This window comes from Zingiber officinale, chromosome 2B (assembly GCF_018446385.1).
Source record: "Zingiber officinale cultivar Zhangliang chromosome 2B, Zo_v1.1, whole genome shotgun sequence".
NCBI classification, from domain to species: Eukaryota; Viridiplantae; Streptophyta; class Magnoliopsida; order Zingiberales; family Zingiberaceae; genus Zingiber; species Zingiber officinale.
This window is the reverse complement of record NC_055989.1, coordinates 20,807,184-20,834,991: the sequence shown is the minus strand read 5'-3', so window position 1 is coordinate 20,834,991 and position 27,808 is coordinate 20,807,184. Positions and strand designations below refer to the sequence as shown.

The 27,808-nt window shown below is 43.3% G+C and overlaps 1 long non-coding RNA gene across 2 annotated transcripts; it reads left to right on the top strand.

Annotated features, from left to right (window-relative positions):
- Positions 1–231: 231 nt before the first annotated feature.
- Positions 232–25,931, top strand: LOC122045470. Of its 2 annotated transcripts, XR_006129991.1 has the most exons (3): positions 232–447; positions 24,755–24,999; positions 25,571–25,931. It is a non-coding gene; the product is annotated as an uncharacterized LOC122045470 (long non-coding RNA). The 2 variants fall into 2 exon arrangements; XR_006129990.1 differs by lacking the exon at positions 24,755–24,999.
- Positions 25,932–27,808: the final 1,877 nt, after the last annotated feature.

Here is a 27,808-nt window from a genome sequence, read left to right as displayed (position 1 = left end):
TACACTCCTTCCTCTTCCTTTGATGATAGCTTACCTATTAAAAATTGTAAGGCCCGACTTTTTAAAAAGAAAAGAAAAAGAAAAAAAAAATCAAGGGGGAGCATGATAATAGACTCTTTATTTTACTTAAGGGGGGCTAAATTACTAATAACCAACTAATAGACACATGGGTTAGGCCCAATTGGTGAGGAATGGACCTAACCCTAAGGTTTAGTTCTTATAAGAGGGGCGGTGAAGAGAAAAAAAAAAAAGAGAAAGAGAAAGGAGGGCTCTCGGCGGAAGAAAAGAAAGGGGGAGGGAGAGCTCTTGGCTACGACTTTGGAAGGAAGAACGAGGCCAAAGGGACGCCCCACCGTTGCTCCTCATCATCACCTACACCAACACCAAGCCTCCAAGCATGGCACCTCTTAAACCCTTTTCTTTCTACACCTTGAACCTGTAAATGTAGTAGGTTTTCTTTCTATACCTTTAAATCTGTAAACGCACAAGGTTTTCAACTTTTCTTTCTATGCCTTTGAACATGTATACGTAGCAGGTTTTCGAGGGGGATTGAGGGCTTCAAGTAGTAGGTTTTGAGAGATATTTGGGTTCTTTACAACAGATTTTCGAGGTGGATTTGAAGGCTAAGAGTAGCAGATTTATGGGGGGTTATTCAAGGTCGTGTGCAGTAGATTTCGAGGGGTGCTTGAGAGTGGGTACATAGCATATTTATGGAAGGCTGTTCGAGGTCGTGTGCAGCAGATTTCAAGGGGTGCTTGAGGGAGGTACATAGCAGATTTCTGGAAAGTTGTTTGAGGTCATGTGTAGCAGATTTTGAGGGGTGCTTGAGGGTGGTATGTAGCATATTTTTGGATGGTTGTTTGAGATTGTGGGCAGCATATTTCGAGGGGTGTTTGAGGGTAGTATGTAGCAGATTTTCGAATGGTTGTGGGAAGAGTGAACAGTAGGTTTTGACGAATAGTTGGCCGCCTTTTTGTCCAAGGAAGATAGGAGTTGTGGCATTGTCATAAGTAATTGCAACACAATAAAATAAACGAGTACTGTAAATGATTGTTTAACTTCATGTAGTTTAATGATATGCATGTTTATTGAGCTTTATGTAAATGAATGATATGCATGTTTATTGGACTTCTTTGTAGATTAATGATATGCATGTTTATTGGGCTTTATGTAGATTAATGTTATATATGTTTATTAGACTTTTTTGTAGATTAATGGTGTGCATGTTTTTTTAGCATTGTGAAGTTTAATGATATGTATGTTTATTAGACTTTACGTAGTCTAATAGGATAGATATGCTAGAGTTATGATGCATGATTATCTTAATGGAAAGGATATATATATATATATATAGGAGGATTAAAGGAAATTCTGCTAGGGCCAAAGCCCTAGAGGGACCCCGTTTATGGGACAAGGCCCCAGAGGGATCCCAACATCAGATTTTCATATTTGGCCATGACCCGGTGGGCCCGTCACTTAGTACCATGGTTAAACAGATTGATCAATCGAACAAAGGATAAAGGATGACTAATGCATCTCCACCTAAGAATGATATACGATAAATGCTAAAGGAAAATGCTCCATAATGTAATGATTGAAGGATACTCAAAATAATGCTGTGTGATACTCATAGTTTAATGTTTTATGGAAAAATCCCAATATGCCTGCTTACTTGTATATTTGACAATAAATTCCAAGTAAAGGTAGATTTAATGATGCATGCAACTAGTTAAGGAATTTTGCTACCACGGTTTGGAGGTGTTGAGTTAAACTCACTGGGTTTGGTTTGTGGCAAGTGAAGAAATAGACGATTGGAGGCTTGGACCCTTGACCAGACTGGGCTGGACAATACACTCCCGAGGACCTCCGATTCCACATAAAGAATAAATAAACAACATTTATGATTTAGAGAGAATAAAGTTGTACTCAATTTAGATCCTCAGGATGTTTGACTGGTTTATTAATTATAAACAGTTTTCTTATTTATTGGAATGTTATATGGTGAATGGAATGTGAACAAAAAAAAAATTAGGGTCATTTCACAAATGGTCTTCCATCATTTTGATGATTTCTGGCATGTAATTTAGTGATCCAGTGATTGAATCTAGCATGAATTAGTTGTTTTTGCTATTAACTTGCTTCTTTGCTAACCCTTATTTATAATTGAGTCAGGCCACCTGATTGTTCATGAAATTCTCTGCTTGTATACAAATCTGAAACCATTGTAGTTGATTTGTCAAACTACTTGTGTTACAGCTGCTATCATTTAGTACCATATTCATATACAAAGCTGAATCTACCTTTCTGCAGAATTTGCTAATTAGTAATTATAACTATTTGCCATGTTTTTAACTATTTACCATTATTCATATACTCCCCATGAACTGAAGTGGAATCCGACAAGCTGTCTTCTTTCAAGGAAATTATCTCCTTGAGTTTGTATCTCTTAAACAAGTTATTTAGAATTCATAAATTTTAGGAAGTATATGCATTACTTGTTTCAGTTCTATAATATTGCGGTGTGACTGTTAACAACAATGCTACCATATATTGATAATGTCACAAATTTAGTAAAATGCTTTGCATTCATTGATATTTCCTCCTCAGTGGGTTGTGTGGTTTGAGTTTTTAGTGATTTGCTGTTTTTTTTTTTTTTTCTTTTTTTGTGCAGCATTAGGGACTCTCCCTTTTAATTTCCCCATCTTAGATAGCTAGTGTCCAATTTTACCAGGGCATAATGATGAGCATGGTTGGCAAAATTGGTATTTGTATTAGACATTTCAAACTCTTAGGTACTGATAGTTACAATAAGTGTGATCAATGAGATCTGATCCTGTTCGGAATCTGAGTCAGATGAAGATAGGATGAGTTGTTGTTGGCATTGACGGAGGGGTGAGCAAGACACCTTTCTCATACGCGCTTCCAAAAATAGACTCCCACGTGGTGTTGACGAACGACGATAACTAAGCCAACGGTACCTGAGCTATGCGTACACTCAGACAAGCACACGGGCGTTAGAGGCCAGAAAACTAGGGAAAAAGTCCCCAGAGTAGGCCCTTCGATGTTCAAGTCAGGTACTTTTTCTCCAGAAGAACAGTGTATGAAAGAAAAAAGAAAGTAGAAGATAAATACGAATGTGCGAGAGAGTGTACCTTCGTAAGGAAGAGGACCTCCCTTTTTATATGACAGCGCGTACCTTCTGGAGCCTAACTGCTGTCAGAGAATGTCGGGTGTCAGCACTTGTCGAGTGATAGAGAACACGTGGCATCCTCCTGTAGGCTAAAGGAAGGTTCCATTCGCAGATGATCGCAGACCGCTGGAATATTCCCTGACTCACAACAATTATTCTCTGGCAGGCGGTTACGATTCCCTGACCTTGTTGTCATATAGTGTCTTTTGTCCCGACCGGGTATGAATAGGGCAGATCGGGATACTCAGCCTAGTGTACTACCCGACCCAAACCGTGGGGGGCTGGGAGCCACGGAGAGATCATCCAAGAGCTGACCGGGAGTTAGCTGACTGGGAGTTTAGCTTACTGAGAGCACTAGGACTAAGTACAACCAGGCCGTGAGAGCCCAACCCATCAAAGCTAGGTTAGGTGTCACCTCAACTGTCTACTCAGATGTCTCAGACTTGGGGTTCCGGTGTGTGAGAACCCGACCAGGAATCAGATGGCTAGAGTCGTCACCTAGTTTTACTTCCTCTTTTCATACCTGTTGACTGCCACATCCCCTTGATTTATGGCTACCACATTCTCTTGACTTTTGACTGTCACGTCCTCTTGACTTCTGACTGTCACGTCCTCTTAACTTCTGACTGCCACGTCCCCTTGACTTCTGACTATCATTCCCCCTTGACTTCTGACTGCCCCACCTTATCAGACCCCACCATCATGCACCGTATCACAAGCCTCCCCCCAAGTATAGTCGAAGGAGGCTTAAGTCCAACTGACTAGACTCATGGTCTAGTTTACTTGATCCACCATGACGTCTTTAAATGCTGCTCCTTTCCCTAGATCCTCGGATACGTAACCTGTTTAATCACCCAATCTACCTCGGGAGAAGGACCTCACCAACCTTTCAGAACTGACTCTTCACATCCCCTCTTTAAAAAGGGTTGAGTCCCGCCATACCATTGTACTTTTATTCCTGGCATCTTCTGACTATGGAATCTCCCTCTGAGTCTGACGAGGTGTCACCCCTGCACCAACAGCTAGCCCATATGACTCAGCTACTGGCCCAAAAGGATGCTGCTTTACCCGAGATGACGTATGGCAGATATCTTCAATCTTCTCTGCGTCGAGACATTGAGGAACTTTGGTTAGCTGCTAAGTCTCGGACCTGAGTAGAAGTAGCACTGAAGCAGAAAGCTTATGAGGATCTGGAGAGTCAGGCTCAATTCCTGATCTATCTAAAAGGGGAACATGCCGCTTCCATAGCCCTTCTTCAAGAAGAGAACTGGCTCAAAGATGAAACTATTGCTCAGCAGCGTCGCATTATTCAATTCACCAAGGAAGAGCTGGTTTAGGCGCGATCTGACTCGAGGCAAGCAGGTCACACGGAATACCTTTGCTCGAGGTGCCGATTGACTACTAACATTGTCATGGACTTCTGATTACTTAGATATCCTTAATTGTGAAATGAGATTTCGAGAAGTGTTCCCTGTACTTCATTAAATAAATACAAATTTGGTTGGACTTTAGTCTCTGTTTCTTTTTCCTTTTTCCTAACACCTCTTTGTTGGCTGATAACTCGCCCGGGACTTAAGAGTGTAAAAGGCTAACTCGTGAGTTATGCAGCGCTGTGGTGTGATGAGAGGGCAAGAATTTGAAATCCTGCACGAGGGATCATTAGTCGTGAGAGCAGACTCACTTCTAACTCACACAGGGGCAAAGATCTCGAGGCGTGAGAGTATGCTCACTTATAACTCGCGCTGGGGCGAGTCTGGAATCTCGACCGAGAGGTCGTTGGTCGTGAGAGCAAGCTCACTTATAACTCGCACTAGGGCGAGAGTTTGGAGGTGTGAGAGCATGCTCACTTATAACTCGCGCTGGGGCGAGAGTCTGGAGGCGTGAGAGCATGCTCACTTATAACTCGCACTGGGGCAAGAGTCTGGAATCCCGATCGAGAGGACATTGGTCATGAGAGCAAGCTCACTTATAACTCGCACTGGGGCGAAAGTCTGGAGATGTGAGAGTATGCTCACTTATAACTCACATTAGGGCAAGAGTCTAGAATCCCGACCGAGAGGTCGTTGGTCGTGAGAGTAAGCTCACTTATAATTCGCGCTGGGGTGATCATCTGGAGGGGTGAGAGCATGCTCACTTATAACTAGCACTGGGGCGAGAGTCTGGAATCCCGACTGAGAGGTTGCTGGTCGTGAGAGCAAGCCCACTTATAACTCGCGCTAGGGCGAGAGTCTGGAGGTGTGAGAGTCTGCTCACTTATAACTCGCATTTGGGTGAGAGTTTGGAATCCCAACCGAGAGGTCATTGGTCGTGAGAGCAAGCTCACTTATAACTCGCACTAGGCCGAGAGTCTGGAAGTGTGAGAGCATGCTCACTTATAACTCATGCTAGGGCGAGAGTCTGGAATCCCGACCGAGAGGTCGTTGGTCGCGAGAGCAAGCTCACTTATAACTAGCACTGGGGCAAGAGTCTGGAGGCATGAGAGCATGCTCACTTATAACTCGCATTGGGGAGAGAGTCTAGAATCCCGACCGAGAGGTAGTTGGTCGTGAGAGCAAGCTCACTTATAACTCGCGCTGGGGTGAGAATGTGGAGGCGTGAGAGAAAGCTCACTTATAATTCGCGGTGGGGCGAGAGTTTGGAGGCGTGAGAGCATGCTCACTTATAACTCGCACTTGGGCGAGAGTCTAGAATCCCAACCGAGAGGTCATTGGTCGTGAGAGCAAGCTCACTTATAACTCGCACTAGGCCGAGAGTCTGGAGGCGTGAGAGCATGCTCACTTATAACTCGCGCTAGGGCGAGAGTCTGGAATCCCGACCGAAAGGTCATTGGTCGCGAGAGCAAGCTCACTTATAACTAGCACTAGGGCGAGAGTCTGGAGGCATGAGAGCATGCTCACTTATAACTCGCACTGGGGTGAGAGTCTGGAGGCATGAGAGCATGCTCACTTATAACTTGCACTGGGGCGAGAGTCTGGAGGCATGAGAGCATGCTCACTTATAACTCGCACTGGGGTGAGAGTCTGGAGGCATGAGAGCATGCTCACTTATAACTTGCACTGGGGCGAGAGTCTGGAATCCCAGCAGAGAGGTCGTTGGTCGTGAGAGCAAGCTTACTTATAACTCGCATTGGGGCGAGAGTTTGGAATCTTGACCGAGAGGTAATTGGTTGTGAGAGAAAGCTCACTTATAACTCGCGCTGGGGTGAGAGTCTGGAGGTGTGAGAGCATGCTCACTTATAACTCGCACTGGGGCAGAGTTTGGAGGTGTGAGAGCATGCTCACTTATAACTCGCACTAGGGCGAGAGTCTGGAATCCCAATTGAGAGGTCGTTGGTCATGAGAGCAAGCTCACTTATAACTCGCACTGGGGTGAGAGTCTCGAGGCGTGAGAACATGCTCACTTATAACTCACACTGGGGCGAGAGTCTGGAATCCCGACTGAGAGGTTGTTGGTCATGAGAGGAAGCTCACTTATAACTCACGCTGGGACGAGAGTCTGGAGGCATGAGAGCTTGATCAGGAAGCAGTCGGGGGCTTGCCCAGGACTTTATCTGGAGACTTGACTAGACGTGGATCTGGAGGTCTGCCCAACAATGGATCTGGAGGCCTGATTAGGCAGGAATCTGGAGGTTTGGACAAGCAGGAATCCGGAGACCTGACTAGGGCTTTCTCTGGAGACCTGACCAGGGCTTCCTCTGGAGACCTGACTAGGAAGCGGTCGGGGGCCTGCCCAGTACTTGATTTGGAGACCTGACCAGACGTGGATCTGGAGGTCTATCCAGGAATGGATATGGATGCCTAACCAGGCAGGAATCTGGAGGTCTGACTAGGCAAGAATTTGGAGACCTGACGAGGGCTTCCTCTGGAGACCTAACCACGAAAGGATCTGGGGGTCTGACCAGACAATGATTCAGACGAGCAACCTCTGTGACTTGAAGGGATCACACTCGAGGACTTAGCTTAGTACTCCTGTGATCACAAGGTGCAATACATAAGGCGTTAGTCAAATTTAAACCTTACTCTGATTTCGAGGAGGCATAAAGGCGTCGAATTTGGAGTGACACTTCCCACCGCCTTCTTCTTCGTTTCTCGAGGCAGTCATATGGAATTTTCAGTCTCAGAGGCATGGTCTTCACAAGGTAAGGCATTCCTGTTCGCATATCCCCCTCTATGATTTTCATGTCACTTCCATCATAAATGACCTTTCCTCGGGAGATGACACGTGCCCCACTAACTTAATTCACCATAATGTATGACGCACGCTTTTTACACGCGACCCCAAATAGCTTCTGCTTATCGATCTGATGGCTAACGTGTGCTAGGCCGTTTCAGTTGTTCGGCTCACTTTTCTATGCTTCCTAAGGGTTTTAGTTAAAAAAACCCTAAAGGTTGTCCGTCGTTCCTCATTGCTTCAACTTCGTTCGGGTTTCCTTCTCCTTCTTGCTTTCGCTTGCTCGCCTCCTCCTTTGTGTATTTCCTTTGCCCTCTGTAAGTATTCTTCCTTCTTCCTTTCCCACTCCTTTTTGGTCTTGTAATGGTTGGTGAGATGGAAGTGCCCTAGTATGTGTATTTCCGCTCTAACATGGATACTAGCTATCTTAGGGCAATTCGGTCGAGTCTGGAACTTTTTGAGGCCTACAAGATTCGTCCTCCGGGGGCAGATGACCATACTTTTTCCCCTCCCACTGATTTTGCAACCTTTTTTAAGGACCAGCTCTTTGGCGGTCTTTACTTTCCTATCCATTCGTTCTTCTCCTCTTTGAGCAGGTATTTTGGTATTTCGTTGTCCCAATTCGCCCCCAACGCCTTCCGCGCCATGTGTGGAATGGTGATCCTTTGTCACCTATATCGTATGCCCCTGACCCCGTAACTTTTTCACCATTTTTATACCCTCAAACACTCGGAGCCGGGTGTTTTTATGGTGCAGTCTAAGGTCGGGTACAAATATTTTGACGGGATGCTCTCTTCCAACAAAGGTTGGAAGTCTAGATCTTTCTATGTTCAACTGCCCGAGTCAGCATCCTGGCTAATTGAGTGACGCTATAATCTTTCCACTCCCTTTGAGCTACGCAACCACTAACATCAACCACCCTGTCACACAACAATCGAAAAGTTGGAGGGCGTGCAACTGCGGCTCCCCTTTCTACTGCGAGAGAGCATGTTATATACTTTTGGGCTCAGTCCCATCCGGACGCCCCTGGGCGCTCTTTTTGGTAAGATCCAATACCCCCACTTCCCGGTCTTCGCTAACTGAGGTATTTTCTTTGTGTTTTGCAGAAGCCGCCATATTTCGTGCCTTCGCCCTCGACTCTTCTAAATTACCTAGCGATGTTCTAAAGAAACAGGACCAGGATATTTTGGATGAACATGAGGTTCCTTATGCCCCGCAAACCAGTGCCTCGGCGGAGGCTTCCTCTCAACCATCCGGGGAGCCCGAGGCCCTTGGAACCGACACGACCGCGAAGGAGAGAGCTCCCTCTCCTCCTTCAGAAAAATGTCTGCGCCTTCAACACAAAAGGAAGCGGGTCATCCCATCAGTTCAATCTTCGCCATCGAGGCTTCCTCTTTCCTCCAAGGCCAAGGCGAAAACCCCTACCCTGATAACCCCTTCTCCAATAACAGAGGTTGCGACTTCTCCTATCCCTATTTTTGTCCCGGAGCAGACCGTCTCTCGGTCAGGAGACTAACCCGGAGATGATGCGACCACTTCTCTTCCACCCTCTGCTCCTTCATTGGCACCGACCTCCTCTTCGCGCCCCAAGGAGCGCACCAAGGGCAAGTATGCTTTTACCTCTGCCTTCCAGCTGCCTTCCCTGCACGTCCAGGGTCCTATCCCATCGGCTAGTGCCTCTCCTCACTGTGGCCAAGTGAAGTTTCATGGGGCCCTGACCAAGTCACGGAAGAGTGCTGTCAACCAAATTTTGAAAGGTCCCCCTCTGGAGCTAGCTGACATGTTCTCCAATCGGTTAGTATCAATGAGTTATCTATGCTTCCTTCTCAGACCCTTGAGATAAAGGTAATCTTTCTTTACTCCTGACAGGCCTGTGCAATGGGTCTAAGCATATCATAGTACGTGGTCGACCATCAACGAGAGAACGAGTCCCTGAGGGCTCGCTTCCGTGAGTTGGAATCCCCTGCTACCATCTACCACATTTTTGACTTGACCACCTCTGATAACCTGCTACAATCCTGACTTCAAATTGTCGGGGAGAAAGCCCAAATTGCCCGGGACATGGCTCAGGCAGAATCAGAGAAGGTGCAACCTTGCATTCAACCCTGAAGACTAGTGAGTCCAAGCTCAAGTATGAAGGGTTGAGGCGCACCCAAACTTTGGTTGATTTAGAGGAGAAGGAAACTAAGGTGACGGCCCTCTCCTCGCAGCTGAAGGAACTGTAGGAAGTTCACGGCACTCTGGTGAGAGATCTGGAGGCAAAGAAGGCAGACCTGACCGCTAGTACTGGCCGGGAGGCTGCTCTTCGGAGGCAATGGGAGGTAGGCTCAGCTACCCTGAAATCCCTTCAAGCAAACCTGTCCAAGGCCAAGGGTGAAGCTGCCACCGCACACCAAGAGCTGGCCCTGGTCTGAGTTGATGCGGATAAGGCCAAGGATGAGCTAAAAGATTACCAGGTCAGTGAGGTTGCTCGTCTAGAAGCTTATAAGACCACTTATCTTGCTTCCAGAGTACTTGGAGTGAAGATAGGCAGTCTCATTGATCGGATGGTCTGCTACAGTGGCATGGAAGACCTACTGCAGCTTCACAAGAAAGGCTACCTTCAGTTAGCCCCTCCAGAGGATTTCCTGGACAAGGGTCGCCTTCTCCGAGAGCTTCCCGACGATACCTTCCCGTATTTTGATGATTAGTGTGTGCTTCCTATCTTTTACCTTTGATTGGAGCCTTGTCTAGGACCAGTGTTTAGGCAGACTATTTTTGTAATGCATAATTGTATAGTTCATTTAGCACTTTTTCTTACAGTCTATGTTGTTTCTTACTAAATATGTCCACATGATTTGTTAAGTGTTTATCCCTTCTGCAGTGGTTTTGCTGACTTAGCCTTCATGTTGGCGTCGAGGCTGCGATTGGTCGAGTTTTTGTTACCCGACCGGGCATCTAACCTGACTAGTCTGTTTAACGTCTCGACCGAATTCGATCATTAGGCGACCTGATCAGTCACTCTGTCAAGCCAGTTTACTTTAGGATGCGTGATCGAGTTCTATGCTATTCACCTGGTCGTGAGCCAAGGTACTTGAGAGTCCCGAGAGTAAGTCACTGTAGCGTTGTCTATTCTCGAAGTCCCAGCAATCCCTCCTTTCCCCTTATGTCTTTCGTTTGCACGTTTTCTGACACACCCCCTTGACTTGATTTTCTAGAAGGATCCTACAGCGGTCACTGTGTTGGTGCAATATCCCTTAGGTCAAGGTTGACTGGTTTGACCAAGCTTGAGTCTTGGTCATAGTTTCGATGTTTGACAATACATGTAGACACATGGACAATACAAGTGCAGTTGTTCATATGGGGAGATTCTGATCAGGGACTAATCAGTGTGAATGAAGAAGAGTCAAGTAGGTATACCTGACTGGAAGGAAACCCTGGTGAGTGAAGCCAGGTGAAAGTCCTAGTGAGAGGAGCTAGGCAGATGGAAATCCTGGTGAGTGAAGCCAGGTGAAAGTCCTAGTGAAGCAGATGGAAATCAGGTGAGTGAAGTCGTGAAAGTCCTAGTGAGTAAAGCTAGCAGATGGAAGTCCCGTGAGTGAAGCAGGAAAACTCGTGAGGAAGCCGTGAAAGACCCAGTGAAGCAAGCGAAAGACCCAGTGAGTGAAGCTATGAAAAACCCTAGTGAGTGAAGATAGTGAAAGTCCAAGTAGTCAAGAGAGCGACCTGACACTGCATGAAAGAAAGTCCAAGTGGGTCAAAGGATTGACCGGACACTTGGTGGGGAGTCCCAGCAGGTCGAGGGAGTGACTAGGTGCTAGGCATGACATACCAACAGGTTAAGGTTGACCGGATGTTGGTTTGGGACTTGGTTTTGGCAAAAACCAAGCTCTGGATCCGATTCGAGGCGATCTAGATCGATCGCTGGATCGATCCGGACCTTTCCCACGAGAAGCCTCCGGATCGATCGGTGATCGATCTAGAGGTCTCAATCGATCGCTGGATCGATTGGGAGCTGCCAATGGGGATAACCGGATCGATCCGTGGATCGATCCAGCGCTTTCGCGATGCCTAAGGCACGGATCGATCCGGATCGATCCAAAGCCTCCCGATCGATCGAATAATCGATCCCTGACCTCTCAGTTCGCGACATAATGCGAGCGCTGTCTTCGATCTCTTCACGCTGATTCATTTCAGATCTTCACCGCCTCCTCCACGCCTCTTCTCAAGCTCGAGATCGCCTGAAGGTTCTTGGAGGCTCTTCCAAGTCAAGAGGCGGATCAAAGCAAGAAGAAGAAACTAGGGTTAGGGTTTGTGCACTCATTGTAAGCTTGTAAGATTGTATTTCTTTACTACCCTTTCTTCTTCTTGTATTGAGTCTTGTAGGGCTTCTCCGCCTTTGGTAGTTACCATAAAGGAGAGTTTTATTAGTGAAGGGTGTGTGTGTTGGTGTGGATCCTTGGACTAGTCACCTCTTGTGAGGTGGATACCAAGTAAACAAACCGTGTTAGCGTTGTGTGATTTGTTTCTGTATTCCGCTGCGCATCACTTTGAAGAAACAAGCAACGCCGAACACCGGGCACGCAACGAGCTATTCACACCCCCCCTCTAGCTACTTTTGGTCCTAACACGCTGCTCTTAGGTTTATGGCTGACGTCAGCTACTTTGAATATGAACCATTTGATGGGCGTTGGTGACAAGGTCATTTATACCCCCCTTAGCATCTATAAATATCCTTTCTCCTCAACTTTACTAAACTTTTCGCCTCAAGAATAAACCTTCCTCTCATTTCCGGTATCGGTTGTGCTCTGCCCCTTGTATTTTGTGTTTGCATTCTCCCATGGATTTCCCTGCACCTAGCTACGCTCCTAGAGTGTCGACCTTTACTAGCGTGGACCTGGACGACCTTCGCTTCACCTATGAAATTCCTAGGACCATACACATCATCATTCCCTCTGAGATCCACCAGGTTTCTTCACCCCCAGTAGGGTACACGACCTTCTTCAAGGAGCAACTCGTTGCTGGCCTCTGCTTCCCCATTCACCCTTTCTTTTCCCAAGTCAGTCGTTACTTCCGCATCCCTCTCGGCCAACTTACACCTAATTCCATAAGGATCTTGTCTAGATTCTTCCTGTTGGACCCCGTGATAGTGTTGATGTGATCAACCAAGTTGGTTAGGTCCTGCTGTGTTTGATCCCTGTGTCTGAGTGTGCAGGAGTTTAGGAGCACAGGAAGTCGAGCGGAAGACGCAGCAAGCGAGAAGGACGGCACGGGAAGGGAGCCGACGGGCTCGGTGCGTCCGAAGGACGAGAGAGCCGCTAAGAGTACTGTGGGCGTGAAGAGTACGCGACGCCGAGGGACGTTAAGCGGGACGGAAGGCGCCGAGGGAAGGCCGGAATGGGTTCTGTGAGCCCTATTCCAAGCCGCAATCACCCAAAGAACGAGCTTCAAGCCAAAGCGAAGAAGAAACGAGTCAAAAGAGACCAAAATTATCGTAGCAGAAGTTACCGTAGCAGGTTATCAGAGTTTTAGGCGCTTAAACAGCTCAAGGCGCCTGGCGCCTTGAAGCTCGCCAAGGCGCCTTCAACAGTCGCCATTGCGTGGATAAAGTTTTATCCGCCGATTGAGCCGGAGGCGCCAACCTTGTTGAGGCGCCTGACCCTGATAGACTTTCAGAGCTATAAAAGGCCCCGAGCTAGGAATTATTCATTCATTCAAGCTTTCAATTCCTAGCAACTTGTGAGTTCATTAAGTGTGTAAAAAGGCTTCTCCGCCAGTGAAGGAGACTCGCTAGTGCGATCTTCGATCATTCCGATTAACAACCTCCTTGTCAGAATCTGTGTTAAACCTCTCTCCCGCTTTATTTCGCCTTTAATTTTATATAGTTGCTAGTTATTTTTATTGCGCACTTATTTCTAAGTTGAAATTCGAGGAGGGTATTTTTTTTTTGCCACCTCTCACCGGCCTCCGCCGCACCAACAAGTGGTATCGAGCCCGATCGCCTCGGAAGGACTAACCCAAATCAAGCACTACGATCAAGACGATGGCCGGAGCGACATCCATCCCCAAGTTCGACGGAGACTTCGCCACTGGAAGCCAAAATGGAGGTATTTTTAAAACGGATTTTGATATTCTTATTACAATGAAATATGGTTTTGCAGCGCCGAAAGAAAAAGAAAAGGAGCAAGCCGATTTCGTCGCCAAAGGAAAGGCGGAGTTCCACCTGCTTGTGCTGCCACCACAAGAAGTAAATCGGATCGGAAGCTACGACTCAACAAAAGATCTCTGGGAAAATTCACGAGCTACACGAAGGTACTTCCGGCGAAGTAAGTAAGCATCCTCCTGACCTAGTTGAACTATGAACCAAGGTGAGAAGGTAGAGCAACTCCAAGCGAGAATCAAGGAGCTAATAACACAACTAACGAACCTCGAGAAGAGGTAACCAACCGGATTCCATCCGACACGCTCAATGTCTTCCCGAGAACTTGAATGGGCCTCCTAAGTAGACGCAGACACATCTCTAAGGACCTCGAGGTAAGTACTTTAGAATAATTATTTTCCACTTTCGAACTCATGAATCTCGAGTTTCATAACCCAACGGAGCGGAGAAGACAAGTCGAACATCGCCTTTAAAGGCAAGTCGAATTCGACCAAGCCTCACGACTTAATCCGGCACTCACCGTAAGACGCTCAATAAGTTTTTAGTACTAACAAATTTAAATCGCAGAGGCATCATCGAAAGAAGAGGACGGTTATTGCTTCTTTCAAGAACTAAGAGGGCACATCAAAGAGATTGCCCAAAGCTAAAGAGAAAGGAGAAAGAAAGGAAAAGCCAAAATACAAGAAGCCGGAACCCTTCAAACACAAGAACCTAAAGGCAACGTGGATGATTCGTCATCCTCCGAATCGAAAGTCAAGAATTCCTGGACTAGCATCACGGCCAACTATCAAGAACAAGAAACGCCTAGCTCGAGATTAGATCGACTAAGGGGAGGAACGTCGAAGAAAGAGTGAAGGGGAGCGCCACCGATCAGGTAAGTAAGGTACGCAATCTAATCCCGTCTCAGTCATTTCAATTTATTAAATCACTTTCTAAAGATTTATTCGAATTAGAAAAAGAAAATAAAGAATTAAAAAAGAAATTAGCAAAAGCATGGCCACTTGAAATGTACGATAGTATGAAATCAGAAAATGAAAATTTAAAACTAGAAATTGAAAAATGATGCATGCTTAAAGAAATTTCCGAAGTCAAAAATTAGAATTTATGGTAAATTAAATTGGTATATAAGGAAGCACCAAGGGCAACTTAGGAAAATACCAAGAAACTATGTACCCCCTAGATTTTTGAATAATCCTGTAGGAAGGAACCTCTATTGGGTTCCAAAATCTGTGCTTAATTAATCTTTCAAAAATTAAAAGCTTACAGTGAGAAAATTAAACATTGAAATTCTTTATGGAAGTTTTGTCTAAGGAAGTGGTTGTTGCTCCAATAACCAAGAAGGCCTAGTACCTCGCCACGACCTGAAAGCTAAAATATTGAAAGAAAATGTTTAATTAACTTTCTGAAAAAACATTAAACAAGAATTAAATAATGCTTTGAAAGTTTATCAAATGTTTGTTAAAATTAACAAAAATTCCTTAGAATTTTTTTTTTAAATTCTAACTTAATTTTTTGGGTTAGAAATTTTTTTTTGGAAAAATCATTCACTTGACTTAGAATTTTTTTTGGAACATTTGAACATTTACTTAGGATTTTATTTACTTAGAATTTTTTTTAAAATTGATTTTAACTTAGCAATTTTTTCAAAAATTCATTTTTAACTTAGAAAGTTTTCAAAATCTTCAATCTTACTTGAAAATTCTTACGACCCCATTTTTTCTGTGATTAAAGGGGGAGAGTAAAGTACAAGTTTAGGGGGAGTTAGAAAAATTTAAATTTTCTGTTATTATTTTTAAAAGGTGTTACAATTTTACTAATTGCAAAAATTATGCTTAACTTGTTAGTTTAGTAATTTTTTCTTTAAAATTACTCTTTATGTCTATTTTAACCCTAACTTGAATTTGGGCAAAAAGGGGGAGATCATTGGACCCGTGGTAGTTTGATGTGATCAACCAAGTCAAGTTAGGTCCCGCCGTGGTTCGATCCCTATGCCCGAGAGCATGAGCCAAGCGAGTAAAGTCAGAAAGCGGCAACTCAGAAGTGACTAGAAAGACTTGAAGAGCCAAGCTGCCTCAGTTGATTAGATGCGCCTCAGATATCCTACCGAGTCGCTACAAGAGAAGGCCTGGAGGTGCCTTAGATGAGCAGTACCCGAGGTGCCACAGATCAACTATAAGCACCTTCGATGCACAGAACCGTTGCGAAGTGGAAAGAAGCGGGAACATGTCAAAAGAATTGAGACACTTTCGGTGAATCGAGGGAATCTGATGCCACTAAATCAAATTTTTGACCGTTGCATGGATAAAGTTTTATCCGCTGACCGAGCTGGAGGCGCCTTGGACCCTCGGGATAGACTTTCCAGGAGCTATAAAAAGGCCCCTGGAGCTAGGAATTATTCATTCATTCAAGCTTTCAATTCCTAGCAACTTGTGAGTTCATTAAGTGTGTAAAAAGGCTTCTCCGCCTACAGTGAAGGAGACTCTGCTAGTGCGATCTTCGATTGTCCTGGATTAACAACCTCTTTGGTTGTAACCAGGTTAAACCTCAGTCTCCCGTTTTATTTCTGTCTTTAATTTTATATAGTTGCTAGTTATTTTTATTGCTGCACTTATTTCTAAGTTGAAATCCGAGGAGGGTATTTTTATTTTTTTGTTTTCAGCAATTCACCCGCCTCTTGCCGGTCTCCGTTGCACCAACACTTCCTCCTCTGTGAAGTGTACGACATACCCTGGACTCCCTGCCTATTCCACTGGTTCTTTACCTCTCTTCATCACAATGAGGGCATTTTCTGTCTCCAAGCCAGTACCCGAACCACATTTTTATTCCTCTTCCATCCTCAGACTCGGAATGGAAAGAAAAATATTTCTTCCTGAATTTTCCCCTTACCGTAGAATGGCCTACCCAGTGGCGTTCGACTCTACCTCCGGCACCACCTCTAGGGGATTTTTAGACAGACCTCGACTTTACAAAGGCCTCCGCACAATTGGGATGTTGATGCTTGGACTTGCTTAGATTGCTATCAAAGGATGTACTATTTCTATTCAGGCTGAGCCGCACCCCTTCAGAGCTACCACGTTCCTTAGGTACGACTTAACCTACCTTGACTGACCTTTGCTTTCATATTCTGATTTTGGTGTTCTTCTTATAGCCGACACTCCCGGACGTCCCCAATCAGGCTTCTCTCCCTGAGTAATTTGGAAATACAACGCTGAGGACGCATAATGCTGGATAGGAGGGGTCTGTTGCACCTTACTACACTTCCCATAGGGGCTACTATTTCAATCGCTCCTCAATCAGCTACCCGAGCAACTCCGAGTGTTCACTCACTCCTAAGTCTTCCAGGCGTGCTTTCCCCGTGCCTCCTGCAGGTCCCGAGGACTCAGTTCTTGGGTCATGCGATCCATCTCCTGCTTATGTGCAAGCTTGACATCCTCCAGAGTGGCAGATCGCTGAGTTAACTCCGATTGAGTCTCTTGACACTTAGTCTCGGAGGTCAGCAGGAGAGCTTCAAGCCTACTCTTGTCCTCTCGGAGATGGTTGATTTCAACCGCTCCTCAGTCTTCTTCTGGCCCTTCTGTTCAACCAGGGTCTACTTCTACCTCGACTGGTCCATCTCCTCAACCAGGATTTGCTTCCACCCAGCCTAGCCCGAGCGGGACTGCTCCAAACTCTTCTCGGCCTCGGTATCTCCGCTACCATGCCACTTTTCCCACAGAGTGGGATTGCGACGCTCTCTTCCCACTCCTGCTTGCAATATCTTGTTACGGGGTTGCTTAGCATCTCAGTGGGAGCACACCATGCAAGTGATGGACACCCGCACTTTGCCTGGCCTGGTGGACTTGGCCATTGAAATGACCACTATGGTAAGCTTTCGTTCTCTGTTGTGGTTATGTTCCTCCTACTATGTCTTTCTACTCTCACTTCAACCTAATTATGAACAAATGTTTGCCCAATTGGACGAATTGAGCTACGAACATCGATTTAATAAGAATATTAATGGAGTGGCCGAGTTTGAAGTCGCTGAGGAAAATGATCGCCTGAGACATGCTGATGTAGCCGTAGGTCTTGAAGACCACGAAAGCGATGGGCCTCCCCGGCAGGATGTAGCCGATCACCATCTCCGTGATGATAAGAGCCGGGAAACTGCAGAAACCGAATGAATTGATAGAATTTCTCAGCGGCGTTAGAATGATGATGTAGCGGCATCGGCTTACCGAGTTGGTGGTGGCGACGATGATCCGATGGGGAGGGTGAAGAAGAGGGCCATGGCGATGGCGAGGAGAGCTTGATTCTTTGTAGGCAGAGCTGTCTCAAGCTCAATCTGCTTTATTGAGCTCTGTCATTGCCTTAGAGACCTACAAGGCTGGGGAGAGTGGTCGCCTACAAGCGAGCCGAGAAGAATATTTACACTCTTCAGAGTTCGACTCATAGTTAGGGGATCACTTTGTCATGTCTGTGGCTTATGGTGTGGTGGGGCACTTCAATAACTCGAGGAACAAGGGTATCTGTCCTCTGCTCCTCCTGAAGATTTTTTGGATCATCGTCATATCTTCAGACAGATGCCCAACGATGTATTCGTGGAATTCAAATGACTTGTGTGTGGATATTTTATTATACTCTATTAATGTTCACTATTGTTGTGTGCCTACTTCTTTCTTAGATCTTCTGCCTTCCCCTTAGTCTTAACTTAGTGGGACCTAAGTTGTTAACCCGAGCATGGGGGTCTGATCAGGTCTTAAAGAAGATTCATGAGTGTTCTGGACCCAGGTATCCCGACCTGTCATTTCATGCCCGACTAGTTATATCTTCTTGATCTCAAGTCTTACAAGGTACTAACTTAAATACGATAGGGCTGGAGGTAATTAGCGCTCTAGGGACGGTCTAGCTTCCTACCCTAAGCGTCCTGTAGATAATAGGCACCCGACGCTAATCTTTTGACAACTTTGTACGGGCCGTCCCACTGAGGTGTCAACTTGGTTACCTCCCCTACGGGCTTTGTCCTCTTCCATACTAAGTCCCCTTCTCCAAAGAACCAGGGAACAACCCTTCTATCGTAGTTTTGACACATCCTTTGCCGATATGTCGTTAAGCGGGCAACTATCCGTTCGTGAATTTCACTTATTAAATCCAGCTCTGAAAGTCGTCACTCGGTATTTCCTTCATCATATAGCAGTCTTGTAACTGAGGGCACCTCGACCTTTATGGGTACCATGGCCTCACTGTCATAGACCAAGTGAAATGGGGTGAGTCCTGTGCTTTCTCAGGGAGTCGTGCAATAGGCCCAGAGGATGCTGGGTAGCTCCTCTACCCAATCGCCTCCAACATGATCCAGCTTGACTTTCAACCCTCGTACTATCTCCTTGTTGGTAACCTTGATGTGCCCATTACTCTGAGGGTAAGCTACGGATGTGAAGACTTTTGATTATCGACTCGGGGAATCTTAGTCACCGTGACTTCTTTGAAATCCTCCCTCATCTTCTCATATGCTTCCCGATATACTACAGCTTGTCACTGTTAACTTCGAAGTTGTCTACTATTTGCAGAGCTACAAGATGAGAGTCTGAATAAACAACCACTCGAGTGGATCCGACATGCCGAGCTGCTTGCAGTCCTGCCAATAATACTTCATACTCCACCTCATTATTCGTGGCTCTGAAACTTAACCTAACAACCAGTTGCAGGATGTCTTCTTGAGGGGATATCAGGAGGATCCCTAACTCCACTTCCTTGCTAAATAGATGACCCGTCTACATAGATCTTCCAAGTTTCTTCAGAGTCAGGTTGATGAACCTCCGTCAGAAAATTTGTCAGAGCCTATGCTTTAATTGTAGTTCGGGGATGATACTATATGTTATATTCTCCCAACTTAGTAGCCCATTTGATGAGGCGGCCTGCTACTTTCACATTAGTGAGAGCCTTTCCCATGGTGTTGTTAGTCAGGACTGTGATGGGGTGTGCCAGGAAATACGGTCTTAAGCGATGAACCATGAGTACCAATCCGTAGATCAATTTTTCCAGGGTCATGTATTGGGGCTCGACCCCTTTTAATAAGTGGCTGAAGAAGTACACTGGTCGCTATACTTCGTCCGGCTCTTTTTCCAACACCGCCCCCACGGCCTCAGGGGTAGCTGATAGATAAACCCAGAGTGGCTCTCCAGTAATAGGCTTGAACAACAAGGGTAAGGTCTCCAAGTGCTTCTTTAATTCCTCGAAGGCCTAGCTTCATTCTTCGTCCCATTAAAACTTGGCTGCTCTCCTGAGTACTTTGAAGAAGGGTAGGACTTTATCTACAGACCGACATATGAACCGAGATAGTGCAGTTATTCGGCCCACCAACTTTTGAGCTTCCTTCAGATTCTGAGGCAGCTTCATATTTGGAAGTGCCCGGACCTTCTCTGGATTAGCGTCATTTCCTTGCTTAGTGACGAGGTATCCCAAGAATCCCCCCCCCCCCCTTGAGCTCCAAATAGGCATTTTAAGGGATTCAACTTCAATCTGTACTAACGTAGTGTGTCACAAGTTTCTTCTATGTCAACAATCAAATTTATGGCCAGAGTTGAATGGATGAGGATGGCATCCACATAGACTTCCACATTTCACCCTGTTTGCTTCCGGAAGATCTTATCCATCATCCTTTGGTAGGTAGCTCCGGTATTCCTCAATCCAAAAGACATGATGGTATAACAGAAGGTACCATCTGCCGTAATAAAGTTAACTTTCTCCTGATCTTCTTGTGTCAGAGGGATCTAGTGGTATCCTTGATAAGCATCAAGCATGCAAATCCTTTCACAGCCTGAGGTCGAGTCCACCATCTGATCAATCTTGGGCAGCAGGTAGCAGTCCTTAGGGTTGGTGCGGTTGAGGTCCTGGAAGTCGATGCAGACTCTACACTTATTGTTGGCTTTAGCTACTAGGACCACATTAGAGAGCCAAGACGGGAATTGTACCTCTCTAATGTGACATGCTTTACTGAGCTGATCCATCTCAGCTCGAATGATCTTATTTTGCTCGGCTGAGAAGTTCCTCTTCTTCTTATTTTGCTCGGCTGAGAAGTCTCCTCTTGAATGACGTGGATCCTGCCATCCTAGGTTCACTGAGCCTTGCGAGCCTCCACCTTCACAATGTCAATGTAACACCTGCGAGAGACCAATTGCTCACCTCTGACTTTCCCGACTTGGTCTCCAACAGGGAATTTGATCTTTTGATGAAAAGTGGAGATTGTCGTCCAAAACTCGTGCAGTGCCGGTCTCCCTAAGATAACGTTGTATGAGGATGAAGAATCCACCACTATAAAGGTGCTCCTCCGTGTCCTCACTAAGGGCTCGCTACCCAAAGATATGGCTAGCTTGATCTGCCCCATGGGTCATACTTCATTGCTGGGGAAACCATACAATGAAGAAACCATAGGCTGGAGTTCACTGGCGTCGATTTGCATGCCCTCGAATGCACTCTTGAATAACACGTTGACAGAGCTTTCGGTGTCAACGAAAACTCTGGTCACGCGACTATTGGTGATGACGGCCTTAATTATTAGGCCATCATCATGAGGAAGCTCCAGCCCTTCCAAGTCTTGTGGCCCAAAGCTAATGACGGGCCCTGCAACTTGCTCCCGGCTGCATCCTACAACGTGTATCTCCAGACGCCACTCGTGAGACTTCCGAGCCCTAGCGGAGTCTCCATCTGTGGGCCCTTCTGAGATTATGCCGATCTCGCCGATGGTTGTGTTTCCCCTGTTCTCCTCTTCCCAGGCTTCCCCTAGCTCCTGGTTGCAGTCAGGCTGTTGATTTCTTTGTCCCGCATTGTCGGGTAGGGGTCTACCAAACTAACTTGCCACGGGTTGTTGGCTGACCAGTATCCTCTGCTGAATCCTTGGCGCGATCTCAGGTGGAGGCAGACCCAGCTCAGCTGCACGCCGAGAGTCTCGGGCGAACTGGAAGCAATCATTTGTGGCATGGATATGGAACCTATGGTAGGTACAATAACACGACCCCCACTACCAGGGCCGGGGCTTGAACCGTGGCCACACATTGGGGTGACCTATGTTGCTCAAGGTGTCATCGTCCACAAAAATAAAACTCCACCGTTCATTATGAGGAGTGCTTCCTTATTCGTCTTCACCTCCTCCTCTGCTTTCTTCGCCGCCTCTATGTTCCTCACCACCCATCCATCACATTACCCATCATCTTCATTTCCGATGTCCTCCTCCCTTATTATCTCCTTCTGCTCACAACCAGATCGCTTCGTCCCCTGTCCGTTATGTTAGAATGTATCTTAAAAACCTAGCTTTTGGTATAAAATATTTATCTAGAAATAAGAATCACATTGGTCAAATGTCTACATTTGTGATAAATGTAGTTGTTCAATTAATTTATATTGTAGATAACATGGTGTGTGGTGTCACACACAAAAGATCATTTTATCAGTACCTTATAAATTATAAATAGTAGCTCACGACCATGATGGAAAGGAACAAACCATTGGAAGGTCGTAGTGTAATTAGGTGTTAGTTTATCTTAACTATATAATTACACTAGTACACTAAGAGTGTATTGAGTAGGACCATTAGAGGTCGTTTCTTTTATACTGACTTTATAAAGGAACAAAGACCTCAGTTATTATGGAAGTGTGTGCTCTTAATCCTAATATAATAACAAGCACATATATTTGATATTTATTTCTTTAATTTATCAATGGGTGAGATTTAGTTCGATGAATCAATAAGCCCGATATGTTGGGAAATGATATCACTTATAGTGTGTGTTGTTGATTATAGAAGGAAACTGTGTCCTAGTAATCTTGGTTGAGAATGTCCCCAAGAGGAGCTCATAAGAATTGTCATGTTAAACCCTGCAGGTGGACTTAAGTCCGACATGATGATGAAGTTGAGTGGTACTACTCTTGGAGCTAGATATTAATTAAGTAAGTTGTCGATATTACTTAATTAGTGGACATTGTTATCTTAAACATAGGAGACTAACACACTCATGATAAGAAGGAGCCCAAATGTAATTTGGGATTGGTGCGTAGTTCGATAATAGTTCTCTAGTGGAATGAATTATTATTGATAAAATTAAGTTGTGTGTTAGGCGAGCACGGATGCTTAATTTTATCGGGAGACCAAACTAATTCCTCCTCGGTCCCTATCGTAGCCTCTAGTATATGAGATTTATACCAGATACCCACCTTCTTACCCATCCAATGGGGCCCAAGCTAGCTTGGAACCCAAGCTAGGGCTAACCAAGACCCAACTTAAGTGGCTGGCCACTAGAATATTAAAAAGGATTTTTATTAAAATTATTTCTTATGTGGATATCATGATTTTAAAAGAGAGTTTAAAATTAAAAATTTCCTTTTATAGCTTTCTACAAAAGATTAAGAGAAGAGATTAATCTCTTTCCTTATTTGTAGTTTAAAAGGATGGTTTTAATTTTTGGTAAAAACTTTCCTTATTTGTAAATCATCTACATGTTTAAAAGAGAGTTTAAAATTTGAAATCTTTCCTTATTTGTTGATTAAAGGTGGATTTTAAATTTTAAGAAAACTTTCCTTTTAACCATTTAAAAGAGAGTTTAAAAATTAAATATTCTCTTTATAAGTTTCTACAAGAGATTAAGAAAAGATTTGATATCTTTCCTTATTTGTAGATTAAAAGAGATTTTAATTTTTAGAGATAACTTTCTTTTTATCCACATGTTAAAAGAAAGATTTTAATTTATAAAATTTCCTTTTTATTAACCAATCATGAAGGGATGAAAATTATTGGAGAAATTTTTATAAATTTCTAGAGACAAATTAGGAAGTTTTAATTAATTAAAACTCTCCTTGTTTGTAGCTTTAATACCATATGAATTGATGAGAAGAAAATTATTTTAATTAAATAAATTTTCTTTTCAATGGCAAAAGAATTAAGGAAGTTTTATTAAATTTTCCTTATTTCACAAGACCAAGGATTATAAAAGAGGGGTAGAGGAGGCTTCACGGTGAAGAACTCTATTCTATTTTTCTCTTTTCTCCTTGGGTGTGGCCGACCTTTCTTTCCTCTCCTCTCCTTTGTGTGGCGAAACCTTCTGGTGGAGATAGCTTTGGTGGCGGATCTAAGAAGGAGAAGAAGGAGAAAAGAAGCCTCTTTCTAGCATCCCTTGGAGCGTTGGTGGTGGCGAACCTCTTCATCCTAGGAGAAGTTTGATGGTCGAAACTTGTAAGGAATAAGAAGGTGCTTGGTGTTTCTCATCTCGGAAGATCGTTGCCACACAACGTCCGAGGTTAGAAGAGGAATACTGTAGAAGATCAAGAGGTTTTCTAAAAGGTATAACTAGTAATTTTCTTTCCATCATACTAGTTATTTTTGGAAATAATACTAAATACAAGAGGCATACGATTCTAGTGTTTCAATTTGTTTTCGATATAGTGTTCTTTTGTTTTCTTTTCCTTGTGATTTGATTGTTCTTTTCGGTTGACCTAAAGTTATTTTATGAAATTAAATATTAGCTTTCCTTAAAAGGTTTTGTCTAGTCGGTGGTGGTTGCTCCCATATCCAAGAAGGTCATGTGCCTCGCCACGTCAGTACTGGGAACCAATTTTGGAAATTAATATTTAATGAAATTAATAACTTAGGTGATTTGGATCAAACGTGTTAAGTTCCGCAGGAGATCCAAGTCAAAACCTAAAAGAACAAATAGATTAAGTTTTGGATCAAACGTGTTAAGTTCCGCAGACGATCCAAAATTTAATTTAAAAGAACACATGGTAGCTAGGAAAAGGTTCAGACCTTTGTACAAAATTTTTGTACAATGAAACCTCTAGGTTTTCCGAGTAGCAACCAACACGTTACACCTCCAGCCTTTCAGGTAATGTCACATGAGTAATGTTTATGGGTATGATATTTTTCTTAAATCAGGTAATGTCACATGATTAATGTGATCACTTGATAGGGCAATTTTTGTGAACGCTATTTTTAATATATATGTAAAGTGTTTTCTATGGATATTGGGGATAAGGAGGACAATTCTTATCCATTTTTTAGCACTCTCTTGCGTAGTTTGCTTTTCGTTAAGTATTGTAAAACTGTGCATCTAGTTTGTTTTATCTATTTATTGTTATATATTTAGTTAATATATTTATTATTATCATGTCATTAGTTAAAATATTTGTTAATGTTAATCGACTAATCATATATAATAAAAGCTCTGGCTCTTACTGTCCACTCGTTTGATTTATCTATTTGTTTATAGTTTTCATTAATGTGTTTATTAAAGGTGAATCCATGAAGAATGACTTTATGCAGTTGGGTCAGTTTGTTCTTGGGGGGCATTGTGTTGGCTGGATTAAAGAGAAGATCTTCTACATTCTTCATGTCTTTATTATCACTTGAATTTTATCAAAACTTCACCCGATGTTACTAACATCCAGAATATTCCTTGAGCAACTGAATTACGACTCTACACTAGTCCATGATTACTTGGAAGGATACTGGTTTGCTATTAAAAATCAAGTTTTTAAGGTAATTACTATGTGATTCATTCTTCAAACATAATTTGTTTAAATCTGTTCTTGTTAGCAGGTCTAGAATTTTACACTTACTACTACACTTTCAACCACTTCATAGTTGTTGCAGTCTATTATTTTATCTACTTTTGATTCTAAAAAATTAATTACTTTTGTTTTCTTTCTGCTTTTAAGTGTGGTTATTCAATATTTAAATTTCAATTCAAAAGCTTCTTCTATATTTAATGTTTTTTCTTCTGAGGTTTTTAGGTTTTGCAAGGTAAGTTTTTGAACTGGTGTTGCTAATAAAATTGGGTAGTGCCTTGAGGTGAATAATGAGGTGTTTGATTGCATTCAAATATATCTTTTAATCATTTGCTTGGTACTATTTGCTTACTATCTGCTATAGTTTTGTTTACTAATGTTACATGATTATTTCTTGGCAATGTTTAGAGTTTATGTGGTATTGTGTTGGTGAATATTAAGCTTTTTTATTTTATGTGATATTGTGTTTGTAAGATTTATTCATTTCGTGTTTTAATTTGCTAGATTATCTCAACACACTTGGTTGGTTTGTTAATTTGTAGAAGAGAAGCAATTCATGTAATGGAATTGGAAGACAAGGGAGAGCAAAGGGAAGAAATTCAAGACATGCATACTATTAACAAGAGGATGGAGAAAGACATTATTAAAAGTAAAATAAAAATGAAACTCATTATCACATAAGGTAGGCAGAGGGAAGAAAAGTTTATCGAAGAAGGTAGATAAAGAGAAGAAAATCACAAGGAGATGATTGACAAAATGATTCAAGAGATGGAACATACAAATCATTTATATCTAGAAGGAATTGGTCCTAGTGAGTATTGTGATAGATAATGTAAAAATTAGATTACTTGTGATGAAATTTAAAATTGTATACATTTATTTATAGTTTCTTTAATGGTTAAATTTACTTGTGTGATGTAACTATTATGTATCGTTAATTATATGTTATTTTTTATTTAAAAATTAGTTCTTTTTAATATTTTAAATTTATTTGAAATGCATGATTATTTTTTGAAAAATAATATATATATGAAAAATATAAAAATATAATATAATAAAATTTAGTGATAAATTAAAAAAATAAAATTATGTATGAATTTATAAATAGAATTGTAAACAAATTTATAAACAATTTAAAATTATATTTGATATGTTATTTAAGATGAATTAATAACTGATTTAAAATAAAATTAAAGATTGAATTTGTATTTTAAATAAATTTCATTTAGTTACTGAAAAACATATTTATAAACAGTTTTTTCATCCGTTTCTAAAAATAGAGACATAATATATCCATCTCAAAATTAGCTACGGGGCTTGTTGGAGCAATCTGGGTACCCTAGGTTTTGATATTTGGACAAAGGTTCAAGTTAGGTTTATTGTTATATTTGATATGTATTGTGAGTGTGCAGGACACAGGTATAACAAGGAAAATCCAAAAGTGATCTTGGAAAAGGAGGAAAGTCCAATGGTGAGTCTTAGTGGTGTAAGTCCAAGTATGTAGTCTTGGCAATGTAAGTTCAAGTGTGACTTAGCAAAAGATGAAGTCCCGGAGCGTGGCTCTTGGCAGTGAAGACCCGACAATGATGACAAGACTAATGGAAGCTCCAGAAGGCAAGACATAAAGGATGGGGAGGCATCCGAGGGACGCAAAGCTGATGGAGGAGGCTAGAAGGTTAGGTTTAGGTTGTGCAGGCAAGGACGAGTGCATGAGAGATTGTACTTGGGGTAAAATTTCAATGTGCACTGTAGCATTACTATAACAGTACTGTAGCGTTAATGTAGCAGTCGACTGGTAGCCGACCGTTGGCTTGTAACGATCGAATTTCACTTAGGACTAGTCGACTGGTAGTTGTACTAGTCAACTAGTGGCGGGAAACACAGTTAGGTGTTTCCTCCCGAGCTCTATTTAAGAGAGCTCGGGGTGCTTGGCCATGATTGACAAAAATAGAGGTGATTAACCCCTATTAGAGTCTCTAAGGTCTTCTTAAGTGATCAAGAGCTTGTACAAGTTTGTGGCGAAGTTTCTGCACCCACAAGGAGCTACTCGAGCTAGCCGGAGGCTTTCCGGGAAGTTATCCACTGACGGATCAGGATCGTCTACCTTACAGACAACCGTAGAGTAGGAGGTTTATCTCCGAACCACGTTAAATCAACGTGTTAGGTTTGCTTTCTCTTGCTAGTATTTGTTTTTATATTATGTTGTGCATACTGACCATTGTAGAAAGCAAACGTTGGGTGACTTGCTATTCACCCCCCTTTAGCGACGTCAAGGTCTCAACAATTGGTATCAGAGCGGGTCGCTCTTCTACGGACTAATCGCCGAGGGAGCAAAGCGCTAGAGGAAGATGGAGTCCGAAGGCCCTCTAGGATGGGATATCTGAATCCCACCTCCATACGATCGAGATGATTTTGAGTATTAGAGGAAGCGCTTGGAGACTTGGTTCCAAATGGATTGGAACCAATGGATTGTGTTGAAGGAACCGTTTGAAGCTCCAACGGACAAGCAAGGAAAGCGCCTCCAACCTCGGTATTGGACCGAGAAGCAAAGGGAACAATTAGAGGCGGACAAGGAGGTAACTAGAATTTTGATTAATTTATTACCTCTTAATTTGGTAGTGAATGTAGGTGAATACAAGAACGCAAGCGACCTTTGGAGAAAGGTAATTGTGCTTTATGAGGATCTTACAAAACTCTAAGTAGTGGAGGAGCCCAAGGAGAAGGGCTCATTGGTCTAAGAGGAGAAGGACCAATCAGATGTTGACACGTGTTCAACATCC